At 36.4% G+C, this 25,470-nt stretch overlaps 1 protein-coding gene across 1 annotated transcript in view; it reads right to left on the bottom strand.

The window, feature by feature from the left end:
* The window catches only part of crb (cell polarity complex component crumbs), a 390,522-nt gene that overhangs the window by 315,767 nt on the left and 49,285 nt on the right, over positions 1–25,470 (bottom strand). The gene's annotated exons all lie outside the window — the stretch shown is intronic.

Raw genomic sequence — 25,470 nt, forward strand, 5'->3', positions numbered from 1 at the left:
TACATACATATTTGTGTTACTGTTAATTTAGCTGTTTGAATTTTACAAATTGTTAAAAAATATAAGGACAGATAGAACTCGATTCTTTCAAATACAGTGTAATAGCAAAAGGTGCATGGAAAATATTTAATTATACAGTTAAAACTGGCCTTAAACATTAAAATAAGATATAAAACATGTAAAAGAATTTCATCGAGATTTATGTATAATTTTGGTACATGTCAACATCCCTTTCAACAATATTTTAAAACGTTTCTTGAAAAAAGTTATTTTGAGTGAAAATAGAAGATACTTTTCTTTTGGTACGGTGCGAATGTACCTTGTAATTCGGTGCACTGAATTATGAAAGAATGTATTTTTGTAAGTAATGCATATTTTTTTTCTTTTCTGCTCAGACACAAATGATTATTCTATATTGTTAAAACTTGTACAGTATTATGTAAATTGAAACATGTAATGTAAGACAATTATTTTGTACTAGAAATGCATTGTATATATTATAAAAATAATAACGTGAACATTTATTTTGTGTCCTAGTGTGACTGAATATTTACATGTTGAGCAAAGAGTAACTGCACTCTCAGTCTCCCATTTCCCCCCTGTCTACACAATACCATGGTCCTTGCGTTCGTAACTTAATGCGTTTTGGTACCCTGCGCCGCAGTCTGCTAATGACCAATATAGATAAGCATAGAAACATAAAACAGTAATGCAAAAAGTCCGTATGTATCCAGTGCAGTGGATAAAAGTAAAGCACAACTATCTTAATGAGCATGCGTCATTGTGATTTGAGATTGGTTTGCTCTTGATCCGCAAATTTTTCTGATCGTCAGGAAATGGTTTGGTTACGGTTTGATATGCTAGAGCTAGAGCCTGATCGCAAACTCGTGGCACCAAACTGCGCGAGTTTCTTTCTGAGGTTTCTGCTGGCGAGCGGAGTGGGCGGGGGGGGGGGAGTCTGTGTGTGCGGCAGCAAGCAACTTCCTCCTCTCACAACAGGAAAGCAACTCACTGTTCAAACATTCCTCCAGCAAGACACTTAGGCGAGTCCATGTAAACGCATACCAATAAAATTCGTCTTTCGCGCAGGTGCCACGAGTTTGCAACCAGAGTATTCTAATTATAAGTACCTTGTTTGCGATCGGGCTCTACAAGAACACCTGACTTCATCAGCAAGTAGTCACAGTTTGAAGTAATCGCTGCAAGAACAGTGAAGTCTATGTGCGTATACTCATGACTAGACAGTGGATGCGGGATGACATCGTTGTATGTAGGTGCACATTTACTATATGTTACAATTTTCCATTCAGATCATTGGCTGAACAGGTTTTAAACGTAAACAGACGACGTCAACATGCTACAGTATCTCCTTACATTCAGAATGAAAAGAAAAATGACGTACTGTAGCACATACCTCGTCATCATTGATGGAATTACTAGCGTTGCAGTAAACGACGATATAGTCTCGTAAGTTGTCGAAGCTGAATCGTCTTCACCTATCCTGCAGGATAACACAATCGCACACATTGCGTTGCAATGTTACCACAGTCTACTATATACAGCCACGAAGCTTGAGTTTTGAGGGTGCTAGAAACAATAGACTGTGACGGTACTATTTTGCATTGCCTGTAATGAGGCGATATTAGCGATCCTGGTGGTGAGCAAGTATCTAATGTTTGCATATTTACTACGTATTGAGCTTCGCGACTGTATATACTAGACTGTGATGTTACTATGAACGGACCGCTCTGTACGCTGCTGTACTCGCCAGGTACACAAAGGACGGACGAAACGGCACGTGCCATATACTCTGATACGAAACAACTTCACTTTTCCTTAAGTCATCCCACATACACTGTCTACTCATGACAATTGGAAACGTTAGAAATTGCTGCAGAAATAAACCTGTAGTCTACAAAAGTAAATAAACGAAATTAAAAATAATACTAAAGACTGTGTTTTACAAGTTTAATGTATAAGAAATATTATTTCTGAAATTAACATTTGAAAGTTGAGGAGAAAAATCAACAGAGTAAAAAGAAAATTGTGTATTAATAATATTACCATGACTACTGTGACGTCTATTTGTTAACATATAAAATAAATAACATATGGAAATAGTAAACAGAACCGAGATATTACGCAGTAACCAAAACGGACAAAGAAGAGAACTAGCAGACAGCAAGAACTTATTAATTGCAACTAAGTTTTAATACTCAAATATGCTACAACACTACAATACTAACACTTAAAGTAACGTATAGGCCTACAACAAAATGAAACACAATATTATAACTTGACTGCAAGTACATCTAAAATTCAAATTTTCTCTTCTGTGAATTTAACTTAATGTACTCTACAAACTATATTATAGAATCGATATACAGATTAGGCTCTCAGACTCCTATCTAAATTTGCATTTGATCCACTTTTTTGGCGTTTCTCAACTCACATCAGACACAAAAATGACGGCACTTCCGTAGCGCTAGGCAACAATAATTATTACAGCCTTAACCGGATTTTAGCAAATTAAAGTTGCGTTACTCAATCAATGCGTTCGTCGTGTACATCGTGGTCGGGAACATATTATGGAATGGAATTGCAACTTATTGAATAAAGAGAAATTTCGATAAATATGTGTGAATTCTAGCAACTAATGAAATACATAACGTAACAGCTAGTCATCTTTGAAGGTAAATTGACTACAATGCCTGCCAATGGATTCGAAAATCACAGATTCCCAACTGAGGCGCAAATATTTCAGATGTAGAACTGAGGGATAGTGAAGACCACAGACGAATAAAGCACAAGCCCCCCCCCCCAAAAAAAAACTCGTTGCGTTTTAGAAATCCAAAAGGAGATTATTATTATTATTATTATTATTATTATTATTATTATTATTATTATTATTATTATTATTATTACTATTATTATTATATTATTATTATTAATTAGGTATTTATATTTCTAGAATTTTACGCGAAATTAGTATGCAGAAGCAAGTTAGAAGGTTGGTGATTTCGTGATTTTCATTAATGTGAACATTTTAGATACAGAAAGGGAATGCTTCAAGTATGTACTTCCTTATTATAGCAACCAAAACTCACTTGCTTTGATACATTTTTATTGGCAATCGGCATATTTATGAAGTAGCGTAAAGTAAGGAAAGTTTATACTTTTCTAAACTTTGTTTAGGATTATAAAAATGTATATAAACATATAAATCTTAATTTTATGTCAAAATGTAGGTAAATAGAATATTAGGCATTACTCTAGCGATGTTTTAAGCAGTATAAAAATGACACTAAGTGCATTTAAATGCCAATTACGTGACAGATGGCGAGTAAGTTCGAAAGTACAAACCAAATTTCTAACAAATCAATCTAATTGGTCGGAATTAATGTTTTCAGGAAATGTCATAGGTCAGTAAAATCTAAAACCCGATGATGAACCGTTTCAATCCATCTCAAAACTAGGAAGACAGAGGTAACTTTTTGAAGATTATATTTGTTTAAAATTAATTTTAGGTGCTTAACCGCCAATAAACACTGGGATCTTTTCTGCCTTCTACAATATATTTTCATGTTTGTGTTGTCTTATTTAATCATTATAGTGTTAATTCATGTAGGCCTAATATTTCAAATATTTTTTCTCATTAGATTAGCAATTTTGACCCACTGTGCAGCGATAACACAATGAAAATGGCTGGGGATGGTGACGGGACTTAGTCTGAAAATACCTGTCCACAGCCGTAAAATTAGAGCAAGACGCTCGATTTAGGTGTGTATTTATAGCAGGTGGTTCAATTAAATAGTGGTCTAATCCACAGCTGAGGCGAGAAAATGCCCTTTTTTTATTGGAATCATCGTAACGGAACTAATAGGTTTTCGCAGAAACAGAAATTAAATTACATATACATACATGCATACATACATACATACATACATACATACATACATACATACATACATACATACATACATACATACATAGGGGAAACTCGGAAAATTTGGCAATATGGGAAATTTGGCAATATTCTTGTATTTCTTCCATTGCCAAATTTCCTCCAGAGTTTTAAGAAGTTCAATGACACGATCATAGAGTGCAACATCTGACTGTACTTTTAGTTTTCGTTTCATTCGAATCCGTGCATTATAGTGGCACATATTGTTACTAATAGAAAGAAATGTTGAATATTTCCTTTTGACGTGGTGGTTGTGTGGACGTGTGTATACAAAGACGGAAGAAAAGTGTTGTTCATTACCTACGTTTGTTTGTGCATTACATATCAAAAGCTGAGATTCCATATTATAAGGTACGCCATTTATATAATTAATATTTTCTGTTAATAACTCATCAGGCCTTAGCTCGTTTTATGTTCTTCTTAGCAAAAAATGTCTTCTACATGGTAGTGTGAATTAGCCATTTTCCTTTATAGTGATACATTACTGCTCTCTTTGAACAAGAATGTGTACTCGATGGGAAAATTTAAAAGTAGGGACGTATGAGGGATTTTTACAGTCTTCAATGCAGCACTGTGTGTGGTGTGTTGCAGATATGCCAAGGGAACGAGGACATTATTCTGAAAAACATTCCAAAGATGATTTGCGGGCTGCGGTTGGGAGTGTTTTGAAAGTTAGATGGTCGACTTATAGGGCTTCTAAAAAGTACAATGTGCCCTTTAACACCTTAAAGAGGTTTCTGTATGCATCCTCAGGACCCAATGACGTTGTCATTCCCAAAAAAGGAAGACCCCTAGCTCTAACCGTTGAGGAAGAGCAAAAACTGGTGACATGTGTAATCAAAATGCAAGAACTTGGGTTTGGGCTATCGACAACAGAAATTAGAAGATAACCCTTAAATATAATTAATAAGAATGGTCGGAAAAATCAATTCAATTTTTTTTTTTGCTTTTGTTTTGTGCTTATGGTATTTAGTGATTTCTCGTCCCAGTAAATTAAGTCTTATAAACCTTGTACCACTGTTTTATTTTGAAAAATTTATTTTTTAATCGTATTGCCAAATTACCCCAGTACTATTGCCAAATTATCCTAATGAAGTACCAAATCTGGAAACATGTAACTTGTTATTTATTAGTGTGTTATGTGTAAAGTAATTTAGATTTGTAGAATTTTCTTTCAGAGGTTTATTGGGATTTAATGTTTAAACACATTCCATAATAGAGGAATATTTAATTTCAGAATATGTAACTACAAACTGTGTCAAAATACAAAGTATTGCCAAATTAGACGAGTCTTCCCTACATACATACATACATACATACATACATACATACATACATACATACTTTACTCATATAACCATGACATCTACACAGGTGCGAGCTTAGAAATGTCTAATATGGCAAGAAGGTCCACAAAAGCGTTGAGAAGAAGCTACAAAAAGCAAAAAGGACTCCTGAAAGTTAATGCGAAGAAAGCGGTCGTGACCCCGCGTTTCTAACCCGACGCGTCTCTAGCCTTGAGCACTGGAGAAACCTATGGAAAGTTTAAGCAGCTATATGCAGCCATCTGGCCGAGATTCGAACCTGGTACGCAGCATCCTCTATCTAGCAACTGTTGGTGGCATCAACCGAAATTTATCATTATTTCTCTGTTAACTTTAAAGTAATTGTGCTCCACAGCTGGACGGATAGATACAGTGTGTCAACCAGTCTGACCAACACAGTTTTCAATCAAGTTAAACTGGGTACGATACTGTTACACCACAGTCTCAATACGTAGTAAATATGCATCAATGGATAGCTGCTAACCACTAGGATCGCTACTATCGCCTCATTACAGACAATGCGAAATAGTACCGGCACAGTCTATTGTTCCTAGCACCCTCACAACTCAAGCTTCGTGACTGTATATACTAGACTGTGGTTATACATAGAACAGAAAGTAAGCTTCATACATATTATAGTCTACAATTTACATGAAAACTGTTATTCTCGGAAGTCTAATGGTTGCAGTGCTTATTATCGGTTTCGAGATCCGCGGGTTCAAATTCGACAGAGAGCCACAGGATTTTAATGCCAATAGAACTCTTTGCATGCTTTCTTTCGAAATTAAGATAAAGAATGTACAGAGTGTAAAAGAATTCTGTAGACCTATTTGAAAGAAAAGAGATTAAGGAAAAATTACCCAGCCTATTCGTGCAAATTTACTTCTCGCAAACAGATGTCTCTGCAGGCCTGTACAACTGCAGCGATCTCTTGACGTTTAAATAACAGAAACAAAAAAGATTCTATACTTTGAAAGTATAACTTAAGACACTAATTATTTCGGGAAAATGAGTGAAGGCAGTTCAATGTTACATTTTGCTTACTAATTAGTAGGGATGGAAGTTTAGACACCGTACCTATGAAGTTAACTCCGTCGCGTGTTATGCAAGTCGTGTTGTTTACATCAACTCTGAGCACTGCTGTGCTTGAATCAAAACATTGCTCGGTATAGTCAGGTGTCTAAAACAAGGTATAGCACACATTTAAGAAAGCGACTTATCCAATTCTCATCTTTGTAGAAAATGGTGATACATTTTAAATAAAAATTAATAATGTACTTCAAGTGACACTAATTTTGTTGCAATATACAACTGTGTACATTCGCAAATTGTCAAAATAATATAAACCAGTTTCGGTTGTCACTCAAGAAATGTTCTTTCGAATCACACGATGTTATTGGTACGAATTTGAAATAGTTTTTATTTATTATAATGATGTGTTTATCTTGAATCTGTTCACTATTTAGTTGATACTGCACTTCACAGAGTTTCGAAAATGCAGGATTTTTTTTTTCAAAAACATCCTTCAGTTTTAGTTTAACCCTTGTATTGTTACCAACAGCTGATCGTATAGAATTTGAAGTTACTTCATAACACGAAGGTAAGTTACGCGTGGTTGTTGTAATCGGAAATTTTCTAGACATATACTATACTATACTATACAATGAAGTATTCAAAATGTGGATTCTCAAGCTTATGGAACGGAATATTTGCACGTGTCAGCATCATACACAAGTCATAATAAAAAGTGGACTGACCCTAAGCCATTCATTCAATCATTCATTCATTCATTCATTCATTCATTCATTCATCTGTCTTCAAAGACATGCTAATATACTCGTGGCAGAGTTGTGGATATGTGACGAAGAAACATGTGAGAAAGTTTGATAACGTTCTTGCAACAATGTTACATGTTGGAAACAGTGTGTGTGTGTATGTGTGACAGAATAGTGTGAAAAACCAGTCTATATAAAATATTTGTACAAATTAATAGTTCTTTGTTCCGCCCACTTCATTTCGAATTCCACTATCATGTTTAAGGCGAGTCACAAAGTTAATATTATATTTTAAATTCAAATTGAATTTGTATGTCAGCAAGAGTACTCTATTAATGTGAATTAAAAACAAAAGAAAATATACTAGAGCATTAATGCGAGAGCTGTGATACCGTATCGCGGAAGTATGAGGATCCGAGTGCTCGCAAGAAGCGGCATATGTAGCATCGATTTTCAAGTTATTATACAGGGTGTTTCCGGGCTGGTGTTACAAACTTTCAGGGATGATGGAGAAAGACACATGTATCAATTTGAGATAAGGAACCCTGGTCCGGAAATGACTGAGTCGAAAGTTAATAGCTAAAATAGTTGTGTGGGAATGGTACTGTAATTTGGCACCACGTGCCCTTCTTCCCTTAACCTTTGGAACAGTCGTGGAAAGATGGTATGGGCCGGATGTCTCCTACGTGGGTACTTGTCCCGATACAATCTGTGAGCTTGTCTACTGCTCCCATTGGCTCATTCGTATTCGAAAATCAGGTCTGCATATTTCGCTCTCATGTACTCCTCCATTTCACTACGACTGATCGACTGGACACTGTAACTTGTACACATACACTGCTGTCTACAGACGTGCATATCAGGACCGACCATGTCCGTTACATATTACGCTATCTGCATTGCATTAGTGCAGTTTCCTGTCCCCACCCCTCAGACAGCGCACTGAATGGAATACTGTAAGTAGACAACGTAAACAACGTCAGATGAATACAGTATGTGTAAGGTGTACAGATAAATATACATAAATAAGGTGTACAGAGAAATAAAATTATTTCATTTCCACACAGCTATATTTGCTTGTAACTTTTAACTCAGTCATTTCCGGACCAGGGATCCTGATCTCAAATCGATACATGTGCCCTTCCCCATCATCCCTGAAAGTTTGTAACACAAGCCCGGAAACATCCTCTATTTCGTAAACGACGAAAAAGCAAAACGAACGACTATCACCACGTTTCTTATCGAAATAAAATTAACTTAAATATGCATTTTCATTAAATGCAAGCTACACGAGCTGAAACGGTTTCCTTGTGAGTAAATCCAGGGCCATAGTGCGGCCGGAAGGATTAGATTGATGAAAAATACCTATAACTCCACCGGAAATCGAACCCGCGACCTTCCGACTTTTCAGCGTTAGATTACGCCTTAATTGCGCGCCCTCTTGGATGTTTCAGTAGGTTGAACTGATGTTCATTAACTTATTTTTTAAGAAAACTTCTACTTATTATCAAGGAAGATGTTTCTGGACTCAGCTAATCTATCAGTGCAGTGTGGAGAATTCCATTTCTGAAATTTAAACACTACTCGTAGTGGTGTAGAATGTATTACTAGGCGAAAATGGTGAACAGAGTTATTTTGATCTGGGCGAGGTCACTAATTTAGACACAGGGTATTTAATATATGCCATAAATCTAAGACACAGGACTCCCAGATTTGGCTCCCTTCTGAAAGAAACCATATTAAAGACTTGCATCCATCACTCTCAGATGGGTTTGAACTCACGAAAGTCGGGTTCAGTTGCAAATGTGACACACAGACAGACAGTGGTAGATAGACAAGGATAATATTTTGGTTTTGGTAAAAATCCATTTGCTGTCTGAGCTATGACTGGGCTTTCTGAATTCGAAGTAGCACACTACAGTGTTTGGTGTTCCACGAAAAGTGTGTCCCTCCCCCATGTGAAGGTCCCGATTGCAGAAGAAACGCTATGTTATGCATAGTTAAGTTTTATTGCTGAAAACTATTCTTTTAGTGCAGTCATAATCAAAGTAACTGTCATTAGGTGAGAACTTACACCAATAATGCACAATCCACGGTCCACCGACATAATAGGAATACAGTTGGTCGCACCGTTAGCAGATTATGCTGAATTGCTTCTTTTTAGTCACAAAAAACCGGCCAGTTCTCGGAGACCATTCATTCATTCATTCATTCTACTTATGGTTTTTGTAAAGCAACAAAAACAAACGTTGAGCATTCAGAATCTGTGCGAAACAATTGTTCTCTTTTTTTATTTCTGTGGTTTGTCATTGTTATTAAAATGTTAAAATATTTCAGCGAAAAACAGAAGAAAGTAAGAAGTGTATATTAAAGAAATGTACAATAATGGCAAAAAAAAAACCGGACTGACTCTTGTAGCTGATTTCAGAGTCTTGTTCACTCAGAGCACGATAGACTGGTAACTAAAACTGTCGTGGTTCGAATTCTGCCTGAGAAGGAAACTATTTTTTGTTCCTTATTCAAATTTATTCCCAATACTTTTCGATTGCAGCGATATTTTACTACTTAATTAACTTATTATTCCCAGAACAGGAATTTTACCAGCGATCGAAAAATATTGGGAATAAATTTGAATAAGGAACAAAAAAAAAGTTTCCTTCCCAGGCAGGATTCGAACCACGAAAGCCTTAGTTACCAGTCTATCGTGCTCTGGAGTGAACAAGGCTCTGAAATCAGCTATAAGGGTTCGTCCGGTTTTTTTTCCACTACTGTACAGCCATTCCGCTATTATTTTTTCTAAATAGTCACAGTATTAAGTAGGAGTTGCTTCAATCTTTGTAATCCATGTCCTCAATGTAGGCTCAAGAGGATTGTGCGTCTCAGGAAACAATTATATGAAAAATTTGGTTGTAAAAAATCTTTTCATGATAGGGATCCTATATTACAGAAATAGTAACGGACATATTTCCCGAATTCGAGAAAATTCTAATAATACATTTTTTGTACTCCAGCATTTTAAACAGTTTTTATCGTTAGTGAAAATCGTGCATAATATACTAAATTATTGTACCAGAGCCATAAAATATTACGATGTCAACTAATACGTCATGACTTCTATTATGACGACATAACTTGTGCCATAATGTTATCATGAAACGATTTGCCATGATATAATATTTAAAAGCCGTGATCTTAGCAGAATCATAAGCTGCAATCCTGGCAATAACGTCCAACCAAACACCAGAAAACAAAACCTCATGGAATGCCGTAAACTCCTAAAGCACCTAGGATATCAAAACAAGTCAATAGCTTTCCAGTGGATACCTTAGGTCCTACTGTTGTGTCCAGAACGTAATTTAATACTTTTGAAGCCTATTTTAAGTGCCTGAGATTTAAACTTTACTGATCAAATTTTAACAATACTTCAGACCACTGGAATTTTATCTACTTATCGTTTACTTCATAGTAATGCCTTCGAAATTGCCCGAAATTAACATTAATGTCCATTATCTTATCTTGTTTAGATAAGTTATCGACCAAAGTTATTTTAATGGGAGCATTATGATTCATTATGAAGAGGCCGTAAGTACAGTTACATATAATCAACTAATCAAACGCCTGAAGAAATGTATAAGATTAGTAAAGGTGAAGATATTCCCTTTACTCGTTACGAGGGCGCATGGGAGATAATTCTCCATGCCTTCGTAACCTCGGCACTAGAATGAAGTGGTGTGTTCAGTACTACGCTCTGACCGTCTTTCACCCTGGGAAAGTTGTGGTATTCAATTTGACAGGAGACTGAGTGAATCCTGGTGCTTTTTGGGAGTTTTGGCAAAGGGACAATTTCGCCACCACCCGGGATCAAACCCGGGACTTTCTAGTTCGTAGCCAGTTGCTTCAGTTGGTGAAGTTATTCGGACGCCATAAGTTTAATGCAATAAAAATAACAATAGCATTCTTATTACAATTTTCTTTTTCACAACTGGAATGTAACTTACTCGGTTCGTGACTAAGTACTTTCAAGAAGTCAGGGGAATTCTCAAATCAAATGAATGAATTTAGTAAGAGGGTCGCGCCTTAATTGTTGTGTATAGTTTCTATCGTGTTGGAAACCTGATTTAAAGAGTGTATGAAGATCGCCTGAGGTCACTAGAGCGTTCCTGTCTTCTTTTTATGAATATGATGTCTGCAGATACAAGGAAATAGTTTATATAAATTTGCTTTGATATCTGTATGAATGCTCAGAAACATCCTACTCAGAAAGTAACACAACATAATAATAATAATAATAATAATAATAATAATAATAATAATAATAATAATAATAATAATCCATGGCACTACAGCCCAAGAAGGGCCAAGACTTACCAGCCGACTGCTGGCCTCATGTCCACATGCCAAAGCAGAGGTAGACGATCATCCAACCAGAATGGAGGTATCGTGTGGTTAGCACGATGAGCCTCCCAACCGTTATAGCTGGTTTACGTAACCGGATTTCGCTACCTATCGTAGCTCCCCAAGTGCATCACGATGCTGGGTGGGCACCGATCCCATACACTGGCAAAAAATTCATGAGAAAATTTCTTCCCCCATGAGGACTCGAAACAGCGCGCATTCCGTAACGCGAGTCCTAGGCAGGATGCCTTAGACCACGACGCCACGGCGCGGGACTAACACAATACAACTTACATGATTTACTGCAGTATTTCTGGAACCAGAGTTTTTTTTTTCCTTTAACGTCCCCCTGTTGTGGGGCACATACCAATGCCTGCAGCGAAGAGGGGATGATTTTATGGACCACACACACTACACACCGAACCGACACATGTGTGAGCCTCCCCTAGCCTTGGGTCAGCAAAGCAAGGGCCAACAAAAGACACTCATAGGACAGAACATTTATGAAGGATATTCATTTATGCCGAAGGCGAGATTCGACCCCATGAGCCTTCAGACCGCGCCGTGTGGCCCGGCGAAACCAGAGTGTATGAAATATAAATCACAGCCCAGATTTGTATGCAGAACGCGTGATGTATATGTATAACAATTTTAAGCATAATATGAAAAACTATTTTCTTCACAATAAATTATGTTTTAGTCGATAAGTCATCATGTATTTATTTGTGCATAAGGAAAAAACTTCTGTTAAGATTTTTTTTTATTTGTAGCAGAAATTAAAATCGATGATTCTCGTCGGTTGGAACGAAGTTCATCACAAAAACCATAGGTTAAACATTAACATAAAATAAATACAAGAAAACTAAAAGCCAAGCCAATAGCAGAATTCACATGGCAATATAGAAAGAACTGGCTGCAGCATATTAATACAGAGAACACCAAGACATTGTCAGATCCTCCGTCGCGGGAAGCGAGGATTAGAAATAAATAATATCAGAAAATCATATTGAGTTTACATGATAGGTAATGCATAGATAACACTGAACAACAAATTTTTACTTTTTGTCTTGCTCCGAAATAAAAATATGCGAGTATTACTTATATGTGTACCCTAAATATGAATTTTAAATCCAAAATGCCCCATCAAGTATCATTTTCCGGGCAAAATGAATTAAATTTGTATGACAAAACTGATTTGTTTTTAATGTTTCACTGCTACTGATAAAATTACAACACAATAGCGATTCAAAATTTCTCATGATACTTGAAAAGTACGTACTGAATACAAAAATGATGTTACATAGTTTAAAACTCAACAACAATAAAAATATTTCATGCGTATAATGAGAAAAAATCTCGGAATTTGAACTTACATTTAAAATATTTTTCTGGATGACTTCTGTTTATAACTAGACCCGGGACTGTATTTTACAAGGAACCAACAATAGTTTGCAAGCGTGCTGGATTATGATCTTCCTTTATATCGACTTTCCATTTCAGATATTTCTTGATGAAATCTTTCTCCATGCTCGTCGCTTACCGCTCCAAAGTTAGGAGGAAAGAAATGAGAATGAGAATGTAAAAAGTGTATTTTGAGAGACATATTACATCCACTTACTCATATGCACTTAACATGGTTTCCACAACAAGTTCTATGTAGTTCTCCGCCCTAAAATGTCCAAGTAAATTTGAGCAAACGTCTTTGAAAGCGCGCCATGCCATTCTTTCTGTAACGGAAAGTTTTTCCTCAAACAAAGGGTCACCCATAACTTTGTGAATTTTTGAACCGATGAAAATTCCCTCTTTTAATTTGTCTTCACTCAAACTGGTAAACTTTTCCTTTAAATACTGAAAACCACATCCTTGTTTGTTCATTGCATAGACCTCACTTTGAACTTCGAAATTTACTTAATAGCAGGGACCAATATCTTTTTATTTATTAGAAGTACAAAATAACATGCCAACAACCATACGAAACCGGAAATAAGTCATAAACTCATAAAATTCATTAGCTTTTGTTTAAGTTTATACCCCCAACCCGCCCCAGATGTTTCCTGGGGGAACGCTTACCGAAAAGTGAAATCATATATATCTTAAAAACTTTACGTGATACGAAGAAAAGAGATGCATTTTCGGATTCAGCGTACATCAAACCATACGGGACACATTGTTTTAAGTCGGACCAAATTCTTGTTGTTCAGTGTAATCCTCAAATTCGCATACCTTCATACAAACCAATTACCAAAAGTGAACAGAAAATCTCAACAGCGACCTCTGAGAAATCTCAACATTCAGATAACTCGTGTACTCACAACAGAGACGAAACAGTTTCCTGTCACCAGAAATCTGTTAGTGTAAGCCCCCAATTTGCTTCATGTAGGTACACCGTGAAATAAGCTGTAAATTGAGCATGTGACATCGACATAAAACAACACTGTCGTCGACAACGTGAAATTTTGCATTTTGACAACTAGACGGAAACAATTGCCTGTCAGGTATTGTGAAATAGACTCATTACGAGCATAATGACGCCATTATACAAGACTAGAGGCATTTCAACTTACGTTGGAGGTCAGAGGGACGAAAAAGTATATGTAAATTTTATAGCTCGTGGAAATATTTACTGTTCTGGACCAGAGAACATATTTTACAGTGGTGCTATAGGCCTACTAACAAAATATTTAATTGGATGTAGTTTATGGCTCGAACGTGTAATTCTCTCCATTTTTGTCTTTCCTACTAGGTCGATTTTTTAAGGACACCATTTAATTTTTTAACATATTCTACAGTATATTACTTCAATCATTATTGTTGAAACATCCGTATGAAACTGGATTTGAAAAGATATTGGAGTGTCCATTTTGTTATGAAAAGCAGAAGTGAGAAATGTTATTAGGATATAGCAGAATTCAATACCTTTAATAATGTAATAGTCGATGATTGTGTTTAACAGAGTTCAATTTTGACGTTGATGAGAAAATTTTCTTTGGAGCGCTCTTAATGAGGAAAGTGATGTAAACCAATGTTATGGGTCTGGCAGATTTACTTCTCTTTTTAAAGGCAGCCATGACGAATATCTTCATGCCTTACACCAGAATATATATTTGTGAACGTCGGATGTTGGCCCAATTTCAAGCATGGTATTGAAATGAATTAAATTTCGAGAGGGGAACACTACGACCCAGCAATGCGACCTTTTAAGGTCTACTGCGCTAACCCTAAAGTTAGGCACATTCCCAAACCCATACCGGTTGACTACACTAAGATTCGCTACATACCTAGGTTTCGAGCAGGTAACCTCACTCTTCCAGGTGTATATGTTATGAAATGATGACGAAATGGAGAAATGTTCACAAAATTATGTAGATGCCTAACATGGAAAAGTCCACTCCTGTAGAATAATGGCTAGCGCGTCTGGCCTCGAAACCAGGTGGCCCGGGTTCGAATCTCGGTTGGGGCAAGTTACCTGGTTGACGTTTTTTCCCGGAGTTTTCCCTCAACCCAACATGAGCAAATGCTGAGTAACTATCGGTGCTGGACTCATTTCACCGGCATTATCACCATCTCATTCAGACGCTAAATAACCTAAGATGTTGATACAGCGTCGTAAAATAACCTACTTAAAATATGGGGAAACGGGAGAACATTGAGAAAATCCCCAACTGTGGCCTTGCCAGCACAAATGTCACTATGAATTTTTCAATGAAAAATCCCGGGCCTTACAGGGATTCGAACCCGAACCGGCTGCACAAGAGGCTGAAGATCTGAGCACTCAGCCACCGCAAGGGTTCAAGCAAGGTAACAAATTGACAACAGACGACGATATAGGCTAATGTAAATATAGGATTACTGTTTTGTGTATGTAAGATGTTCAGTTAATCTCACTTGATTTGTGTCATCTGTAAACACTGTTAGATGAGGTATTATTTATTTATTTATTTTTTTTTTATTTATTTATTTCATCAATCTTTGTTCACGTCATGGCGGATTAGATGTATTCCAGTTCTTAATGCGCCATCACTCTCTATACAAATATGACAAAAACTAATACATTGATGAGGTATTATAACCATTTGCGCAGTGTCCATGGCTGAAGTGAAGTGTTAGCGTGTCAGTCTTTCATCCACACTGCCCGGGTTCGATTCCCTGCCAGGTCGTGATGGATGCAATAGTAAAACGTCGGCTGATTAGGAAGGGCTTAGGGCTCTGGGCCCCTGGGCTTATCAGACTACTCGTCTGCGAAATACAGTAGGATCTGCCTTTATCAGGGGCTGAGGCAGACTGGCCCACCTGTCAGTATCGGATTCACGAATGTTGGACTTGGACAATCGTCGCATATACAGAGTGTTAAATAAGTATCCAATATTTTATAAGATGATAGTATGCATCAAAACAAGAAATAATAAACATGGGTCCTACAACACATACTTTCTGAGATCCGAACACTTGTTCATAGCAGGTGCTCTATGTGACGTCCATTCATGGCAATGCATTCCTCTAACCTTCGGCGTAAGGAATCACACACTCTTTGAAATTTTTTCTAATACGTTAATAAGAAAGTTACTGTTAACGATTCCCAGTTAATCTCTGTGGTAGCACGTATGGCCCTATTAATTTATCACCAAGAACTCCTGCCCATAAGTTGATTGAGAATCGGTGCTTATGCCTTGTTTCTTCAATTGCATGGGGATTTTCATCAGCCTATACATGCTGATTAAGAAAATTCACAACACCATCTCTGCTGAACCCCGCTCATATCCGCAACCAGACTTTTGTTTTCAGTATTCCTTGCGACGTATCATTATTCCATACCGGAGTGTCAACTACGGTATGATTTCCTGGTAGTCTGCTGTATTGTAGGGCAGAGAAATGCATTGCCATGAATGGACGTCACATTAAGCACCTCCTATGAACAAATGTTCATATCCATCTACTCGCTATTGAGCCTCCAGCACAGAAGGCAGCTAGATAGAGCTCCCTTGTTCTCTAGATCTAGAGCATATATTATATTAGAATCAGAAGAAGATATTGTGGTCAAAACTGTGGATATCTTTTATTAGTGATCCGGTACTCATTTTTACAGAAGGTTGAGTGGATGCCCAAACTCGTTCTCCACAGTACTGAATTCAGATATATTCTTTTGGGAATGGGATAACATAAATGCACAAATGCACATCCTCCGAAAAAATTCCTTCCTCATGAGAAATCAAACCAGAGTTCATTTCGTAACTCGAGTCCAGTCCTACATCATGACGCTACGGCGCGGGACATGGGTAGCCGAGTAGTTTATCATCACCGAGTGGTATTGATGTCCCTTCACAATAACATTTCAGTAAAACCAAATGCAATGTTGCAAATCAAGCTTTCAGGTATAACTCCCTGTAAAGTTGATTTGAATCCACCGATCGGTGTCTGGTAGAGTTCCCGGGTAGCTCAGTTGGTAGAGCGTTGGCACGTTCGATGCCCGGCCCCGGAACAATTTTTCCCTCGAAATTATTCAAATGCAATGTTACCTAAAAGCGTAGTTCACAAAGCTTCAAAATTATATACCCTCGCAGTTATTTCCTGAAATACGAAGATGTGAATATGCTTGAAATCTTTATGTATCCACTTTCATACAATAAATACTATAAACATTTTCATTTAGTGTTATTTTAAAACTATTTCTCCGCCAGACCTAGGCCTACGAAAGAAGTCACACAAGACAAAAAAATAAGAAGGAAAGAACGTTGATAGAGATACAAAGCTTAATGGTAAAATTTACTTCTAAAGTAAAGTTATATGTGGATACATAATATAGTTTGTTGGCAATAGAAAATGGGAAAGCGGCATGTGCAGTCAGAGAAAATACGTAGTCTTAGAAAAAAAGTTTTGTCGCATAGATACCGGTACTTTGTTAAGTCCCAGAAAGGAGGCAGTGCGCATGATCAGAGGACGAGCGATCTGGTTCATAAGAGAACGACTAATTGAAGTAATAACATTAGTTTTGCTTCGTTGTATGTCTGATCATGCGCAATGCCTCCTTTCTGTGACTTACAAAGTACCGGTATCTGTGCGATAAAACTTTTTTTTTCTAAGACTGTACGTATATTGACATACTATAGCTTTAGGAGGAAGCCTGAGTAGTGCTGTACAATGATAACACACCCCTATTGATCTTGGTAATGAAGTGCTGCAATAAAATAAAAGAAAATCTCTGTTGCATTCACTTTTAGCATGACGCAATTGAAATTTGTTAGTGAACGTGGGATTATCTTCTTGTTTATTTCTTTGTTGTGCGTCACAATCTACAGTATAAGGCTTTAGCTTGGTGTTTTCTGGTAATATGATATAAGTTAAAATATTATGCTTCTGCGAAATGGTTTCCGTAGAATTCCAGATGCAAAACAGAGGCTCACAGTGGGAAGTAATTTGTTCTCTCATTCTCATGAAAATACGAGGCGGCGGAATTTCTAACAGTGAGAGGTGACTGCTTGTAATAGAGCACTCTTGTTGCTAGCAGAGGGCGCGGGCGGGTGAGCGCCCCACTCAACGGCGCAGGAGGTCTTCCTTGCCGAAGCCCGAAACTTTAGCGATGCATTGAAGGCGCAGTCATGAGTCCATGACATCAATTTCTGTTTTTGAAACAAAATGCCATTAGCTCTAGGAACTAACAAAGAACCCCAGTCTGTATACTACTTCTACATTAACCTACTCGTATGTTAAAAATGAAGAGAGTTAGGTTTCATATTTTTGTGAGCCATGGAGAGAGGTATAAATTCAACTTACTTGTACATACAATACTCACAGGCCTATCAAAAAAGTAATTTTGTTTATATAATGGTTTATTTAACGACGCTCGCAACTGCAGAGGTTATATCAGCGTTACAGGTGTGCCGGAATTTTGTCTCGCAGGAGTTCTTTTACATTCCAGTAAGTCTACTGACATGAGCCTGTCGCATTTAAACACACTTAAATACCATGGACCTCGGCCGGGATCGAACCCGCAACCTCGGGCAACTACGCTACCGAGGGCGAATATGTGTGTGTGCGTGCGTGCGTGTGTGTTATACGTATGTCTTGAAACGAGAGTAAAAATTGAATAGAATTGAAATGGGCAAAGAACAAAATACTGAGTGAATCTTGGTGTAGTGATTATTATTATGTATAGCGGACGATAGAAAGCTACTTTAGGGTATAGGGGAGTAGACATATAATAGAGGAATTTGGAGGGTGGTCGTTAGAATAGATAGAGTTGGAAATGTGTTAAGTTAAGGATAGGAATGTAATTTTGAGAACCGGATAGTTTAGTACAGAAAGCTGTAAATAGTGATGGTGATTCCCTAAATACAGAAATGTGAAGGGTCATCAACCACTTGGGATGTTTTTGCTTAATGATAATAAATCATATATCATGAATACAGAGTGATTCAAGAGGAGCTTATTTCCGAAGACACTCTGAGCAAAAAAGTCATATAAACATTTGTCCTAATCTCAATATTTTCAGAGTTACATTAATTTGAAGTTGTTTGTAAAATACCATTATTAAATTGTTTTAATGGTAAAAAAAATATTACAGGAAAAGAATGAACTATTCAGGACTATCATTTCTTTAATTGACTAGTATTCTGAAACTAAAAATGTGTTGTGAATTCCATAGTTGCTTCGTACAGAATTTTTTTTTCTATTTGTAACTACAAAATTACATTTTTATTACGCATTTATCACACAATTATTACAAACATGCCACTCTTATAAATTATTCAAGACTGTACATTAGGATACATAATTAAACTGTAAAGAATAGAGTTCCTAAAGTCGTATGATTTGTAACCATTTTTGTGATAAGTACGTAAGAATGTTATTATTTTTAGTTAAAAATTTAAAAACAAAATCTGTTCTGCTTCAGAACACTAGCCAATTGCAGAAATGACCCTTCTGAATAGTTCATTCTCTATTTGTAATATTTTTTTATCCGTAAATCGAAAGAAAAAAGGTATTTTATTAACAACTTCAAATTAATGTAAGTTTGAAAATATTGCGATTAGGACAAATGTTTTATTACATTTTTTGCTCAGAGTGTGTTAGAGAAAATTGATAATGCTTTCGGAAGTGATTTTGTAGATTTAGATTCTCATTACCATCCTAACTCTGAATATTCAGAACACAATGAAAAATGTGTGGCACCTGGGGAACCAACTCAAGAAAGTGGAAGTGAATTGAGAAAAAGGAATCCAAGTAAATGGAAACGGAATGTGAAAAAATTAACATAGGAATGACTTGACATAAAAAATAAAAAAATCACAAGATGCTAAAATTCCTAAAACCCCCCAATTGTAACTTGTGTGCATTTACGTGCACAGAAAACATTTCTGAAGAGCGGCGAAAGGAGGTTTGTTCAACCTATTGGAAGGGAGAAAGACTTCATTCTCCACTGAGTCATCAGCAGCACTCCAGGAAGGAGGAGGAATCGTAAGAATCTTGACGAGAGCTACTGTTTTTTAAGATCCCTCCTTTTTGTTTGGAAGCAATCAGAATTGCCTTGCTACTGGTACACAGTGTTTTCAGAAAAAAATTATTCGTAAACTCTGAACCTTCTCTCTGAAAGAAAAACTTCAACCTACAGCAGGTGGAGAAAATGTTGGTGAAATACTCGTAGAAATCCAAAGATGAGAATGGTGATGTTGTTAATTGGCTCAAAGTAAAGTATTTCAATTACACGAAAGAAACATTTTGGATTCTGCAATATAAGTGTGGGTATTCTGATGAATATAGAGCAATCAAAATTCGTGGAAAGGGACGATCATTTATTTGTCTAATACAACCGCTAGCAGAATACTCAAATTCATTGCCAATAAGCGCAGCAAAGAAGAATAATAATCTTCTAAAAGTCTGTCGAGCAAATATCATTCCTGAGGAGTTGTATGGCTGGTACAACACTCTGCCAACATGTGACACTGCAGTTGACAAGGTTCCAGTACCTGCTGTGGACGACAATGGAAATGATAAGCGAATTCTGAAGATGACTCTTAGTAAGCTTGTGATTTATCCTCTAAAAAAAAAGATCGATCATTTAACGCACTCTTTATATCAGGGCCGGGCATGAGAGCGGCTCCATTTAGTCGGCCAGAGCTGCTCTCGCTCCGAAAGGCACTTCAATTCCAAACCAGAGCATAACGCTCACGCAGTGGCGGACTCGCATTACAGCTACCTTCCCTGCATTAATATAAAAAGAGCCACGGTTGTTCTAGTCATTCAGTCTGTCAGTACATAATAGTTTATAAGGACATTACATCAATCCATTGTACATTACAGAATTTATAACACTCTTATTAATTTAATGAAATAAACTTCGCTTTATGCACACATACAAATCATTAGGCTTATTTGCATAACCTATACGCACATACTGCAATCTCCTCACCACGGTTCTACGAGACAGGCATATGGCTTCCACTTCCCCTACTTGCTGTGGACAGAGTTCATCTGCCAATATAATTAAACATCGCTTGATGAATTCACCTTCGTTGAATGTTTTCAATTCCTTTGCAGTTTTGTGGCAAATTTTGTAGCTAATTCTCATAGCCGATTCACTAAGTGCATTATTGTCATCCTGTTAATATATAATATATGATACGATATATGATATGATATGATATGATATGATATGATATGATATGATATGATATGATATGATATGATATGATATGATATGATATGATATGATATGATATGATATGATATGATATGATGTGATGTGATGTGATGTGATGTGATGTGATGTGATGTGATGTGATGTGATGTGATGTGATGTGATGTGATGTGATGTGATGTGATGTGATGTGATGTGATGTGATGTGATGTGATGTGATGTGATGTGACGTGATGTGACGTGACGTGACATGACATGACATGACATGACATGATATGACCATAAATTAATACAAGTTAAAGAAAATGTTTCTCAGGTACATTATATTAGATTATCTATTCGATATTCATATTGCATTATAAGTTATTATAGTACATTTAGCAATATATAATTTTAAATTATACAAATATTATGATATATCATAGTATAGTATATTACAGTTCATGATATATATGATATATTATATATCATAATATTTGTATTATTTAAAATTATACATTACTAAATGTATAATAACTTATTATGCAATGTAAATATCAAATAGATACTCTAATATAATGTACCTGAGAAACATTTTCTTTAAGTTGTATTAATTTATGGCGTTCATTACCAACATATTTGTCATATTCAGTAGCATGTTGTAAAGAATAATGTCGTTGGATATTGAACTGCTTAATCAGTTGGAGTGTTTTATGACAAATTAAACACTTTGCTAATCCACTACTCTCTACGAAAAAGAACTCCTCCTCCCATGATACATTAAAAGCATTGGGAGTAGAGGGACGCTTTAGTGTATGAGCGGAAGCTCCGTCTTCAAAGTTCGCCATCACACTGCAGAGTCATCACTGCACCGACACTGAATGACGTATAGTATGCATACGTCACACGACGTATAGTATGCATACGTCACACCGCTCGCGAGACCCGCTCTTTAAAGCACACAGCGCTCATTTCTCAGAATCACGTAATGTGCCCAGCCCTGCTTTATATCATGAAGTTCAAAATCTGTGAATTTATAGTTTCATTCAATTCAATTCAAGCTGTGTTAAAACCATAATTCAATCTGCAAAACATGTTAATATATAGCTTAATAATGTATTATTTAACAAGAAGGAGTAGAAAAGTTCAAATGTAATACCAGATTTTTCATAAATATTAAAACTTTCAGGTTGGTTTATCTCAGTACTATCTTTTTGGACTTGATACCTTTTCCTTGTAAGCCCACGACATAATCTAACATAATATAATTAACATATATTTCTATAATGGTGTATCATTTGTGCGGTTTAACCTATAGCGTTAGTAGAACCGATGACAGCGAGATAGTATTTTGGTAGGATAAGTCGAAGAATTCGCCGTGGGAATACCTGACTTCCGTCTTACTGTTGGAGAAACCTCGGAAAAACCTAACTTCGTAATCATCTGAATCAGGATTCAAACCTGCACCGAGCGCAGTCTCAGAATACGAGTGCAGTTTGCTGATTCCTAAGCTACTACGTGCGTCGGTGGTCAGTAAAGAATATCTGCCACTGGAGCAAGCAGTGAGTGCTGAAGAGAAAGTTTGCTATTTGAGTCATACTCTACAATTAATTGTTCGCAACAGAATATTTATGGGAATATAAAGGAGAACAGAATGGGGTCATCATGCTTACTTATTTAATGTGAAACGGATAGCGTTGATTAGGCAGTCCTAATATTTGTACATATGTATTTTTAAGTATGCAGTGTGATGTGTCGGTGAAACAAATCACAGTCCTTAAATCGGTTCTATTCTCTTCCGAAGGAAGCTATAGCCCTACTATGGAACTTCCATAATCATAATCGCCACAACAAACTTTCTTTCATGTTTAAGACGCTAGCCCTGGTGGTTGGTAGCGGAGAATATTTGTAAAGGGATCCTTGAATAAGATAATGGGTAAAATGCATCAATTAATTCTTAATTCTAATCTCTATTTATGAATACGATCCACAACAGGTTGCAATTTTAAATTTTCCAGGTTGAACTTAGTTTAGGGTAGATTCGAGTGAAGCCCAGTGCATAATAGAATGCATTCAGAATGGGGAAACCTTGCAGGTAGCCTGGAATTTCCCCTCTAATTCTATAGGCGCAAGGGTTCTGTTGTCAACTCTGCACAAAGCTAAGTGATTGACAGGGCATAAAGCAATTTCTTTCAAAGACGAGGGAATAGTATCCAATGTATCTATCTTCTAAAGAACAAGTTTTTGCTTTCTAAGTACTGTTTATTTGTGGTTTCTGTGACACTTCAAAGTAGCTTTATCTTTTAACCTTTCTTCTCATACCACAGAATAAAACGTTGCCTCAAAATATTGTACAAATCAATGACATACTTACAAATGCAGTTCATCCGGCATTCTCTAGTTCAGTTACCACCAAACGTAAGTCGGAATAGTTGTTATTTCTGCCGAGATGGCTAGTTTCAAGTTCTTTAGCTGCAAAAATTGAGTTCACGGATAACTATGGACGAAATTTTTACCGCCGACGGTAAAGTGGTGTTACACCAATTTTATGACAAAAATGCAAGCTGTATAATGCAATCCCAACACACTCGACTTGCGCTTCACAAGAAACATGTACCAAGGGATTTGAGTAAATCCCTATGATTGCGTGTAACGTCTGTACGGGAATTAGGGTAATAGAATTTGAATAACTAAATACAATTTACTGTAACGGAAAGAAATAAGGTATGAATAGTCAATCCTCAAATAATAATAATAATAATAATAATAATAATAATAATAATAATAATGATAATGATAATGATAATGATATCTGATTGAGGTTCTGGCTGATATGTACATCTATTATCAGGCAGTAGATCTCACCTGACGATATATGTCAGAAGAAGAACAATAATTATTGTTTGTATATATCTGAAATCTGATTAGTGTAATATGTTACTAGTTAGCGATGTATGCAATGGAGGGGAAAGGAACTAGCACCCTACCCCATTACCTCCTGGCTCAGTTGTCTCATGAGTGATGCCTTAATGGTGACACTTTTGAGGTTCACACCTGTCTTCGGACAGTTGACGAAATAATAATAATAATAATAATAATAATAATAATAATAATACATTAAAAATTAATGTAGTCTACTGTTAGAAGAACAAGTAAAGAAATGATTTGAGTCACAAACAATAATAATTAACAATTAACTGGTGTGTTGTATACAAGCATATGGCAATTTTCCATAAATGTTGTTGTTATTCATCTGCAGACTATAATGTTTATATGAGTCATATGCGGAGATTAAGATGAAGGCGGAAAAGAGGGAAGATTGGAGACTGCTGGGTTTGCAGTTAAAGACCTGTCCTTGGACAGAAAACTTTTAATGAATGAATGAGAGTAATAACAAACTTGTATTAACGTCCTATAATTAAGCATGTATTGTGCATGCGTCTATTTCGCGTTCATCTCAAAGCACAACTTAACATAATTTTTAGCAACTCCCAGATCCATGGGTTATAATAACCTCTTCCATTTAGTTATGTATATTGTATATTGGCATATTATGCGGACTTCCTTTGTGTATAAAAATGGAATCGTTCACATTTTCGAGTTTATCGAATATGACGCAAGCAATTCCTTGGTAATCGAAAGCGAATAACGCAAGTGTAATTTCCATTCCACAAAATCCTTCAATTTTTTTTTCTATTTAGTGTAAGTCGAATTTGGACGTTATAGTACATCAAAATAAACAGTTGCACTCCGTAAACGAAAAGAAGAAGACCATGTTAACGCAGTTGCATCAAAATTCAATTCGAAATGACTTTTAAAGACATAATGTGAAGTCGTGGTCGCAATAAATATCCCACGTAACAAAGTGCAGGTGTCAAAATATCGACCTTTCTCTAGAATACTGCGGTCGACAAATTTCTGAAGAGTCTACACACACTATGCGAAGAATACCTTTATATGTACTAAGGATATTATTACACAGTAATATTGTGCATTACAGCTCAATCCGAAATTAATATTATTGCATAATAATTTAGTTTGCTTCTAACTGTTGGACCATCAAAACGCTATTGTCCCCAAAGAATTTGTTAGATCTTCTCTTGTAATTGTAGGCCATTTCTCTTTATATTTACTGAGCAACACCTCATACGCCTCATTATTTCCTGTTTATTTTCATTGAACTTGACATTCTACAAAGCTGGTAAATTTCTGTAAAGTTGTAGGCCTATGCATTCAACGATAAATGCTCTTTCGCCGCTTTTCGCACTCATACCGTATTGACAAAAAAAAAAAGGCATTAGGCCTATATGAAAACAAAAAGAACTAAATCAACTACAAAAAAAAATGAAATGAACGAAGACGACGGTCTGTGACAGAGGCGAGCGACTGTAATAATAATAA

The sequence above is a fragment of the Periplaneta americana genome, chromosome 11, assembly GCF_040183065.1.
Source record: "Periplaneta americana isolate PAMFEO1 chromosome 11, P.americana_PAMFEO1_priV1, whole genome shotgun sequence".
Lineage (NCBI taxonomy): Eukaryota > Metazoa > Arthropoda > Insecta > Blattodea > Blattidae > Periplaneta > Periplaneta americana.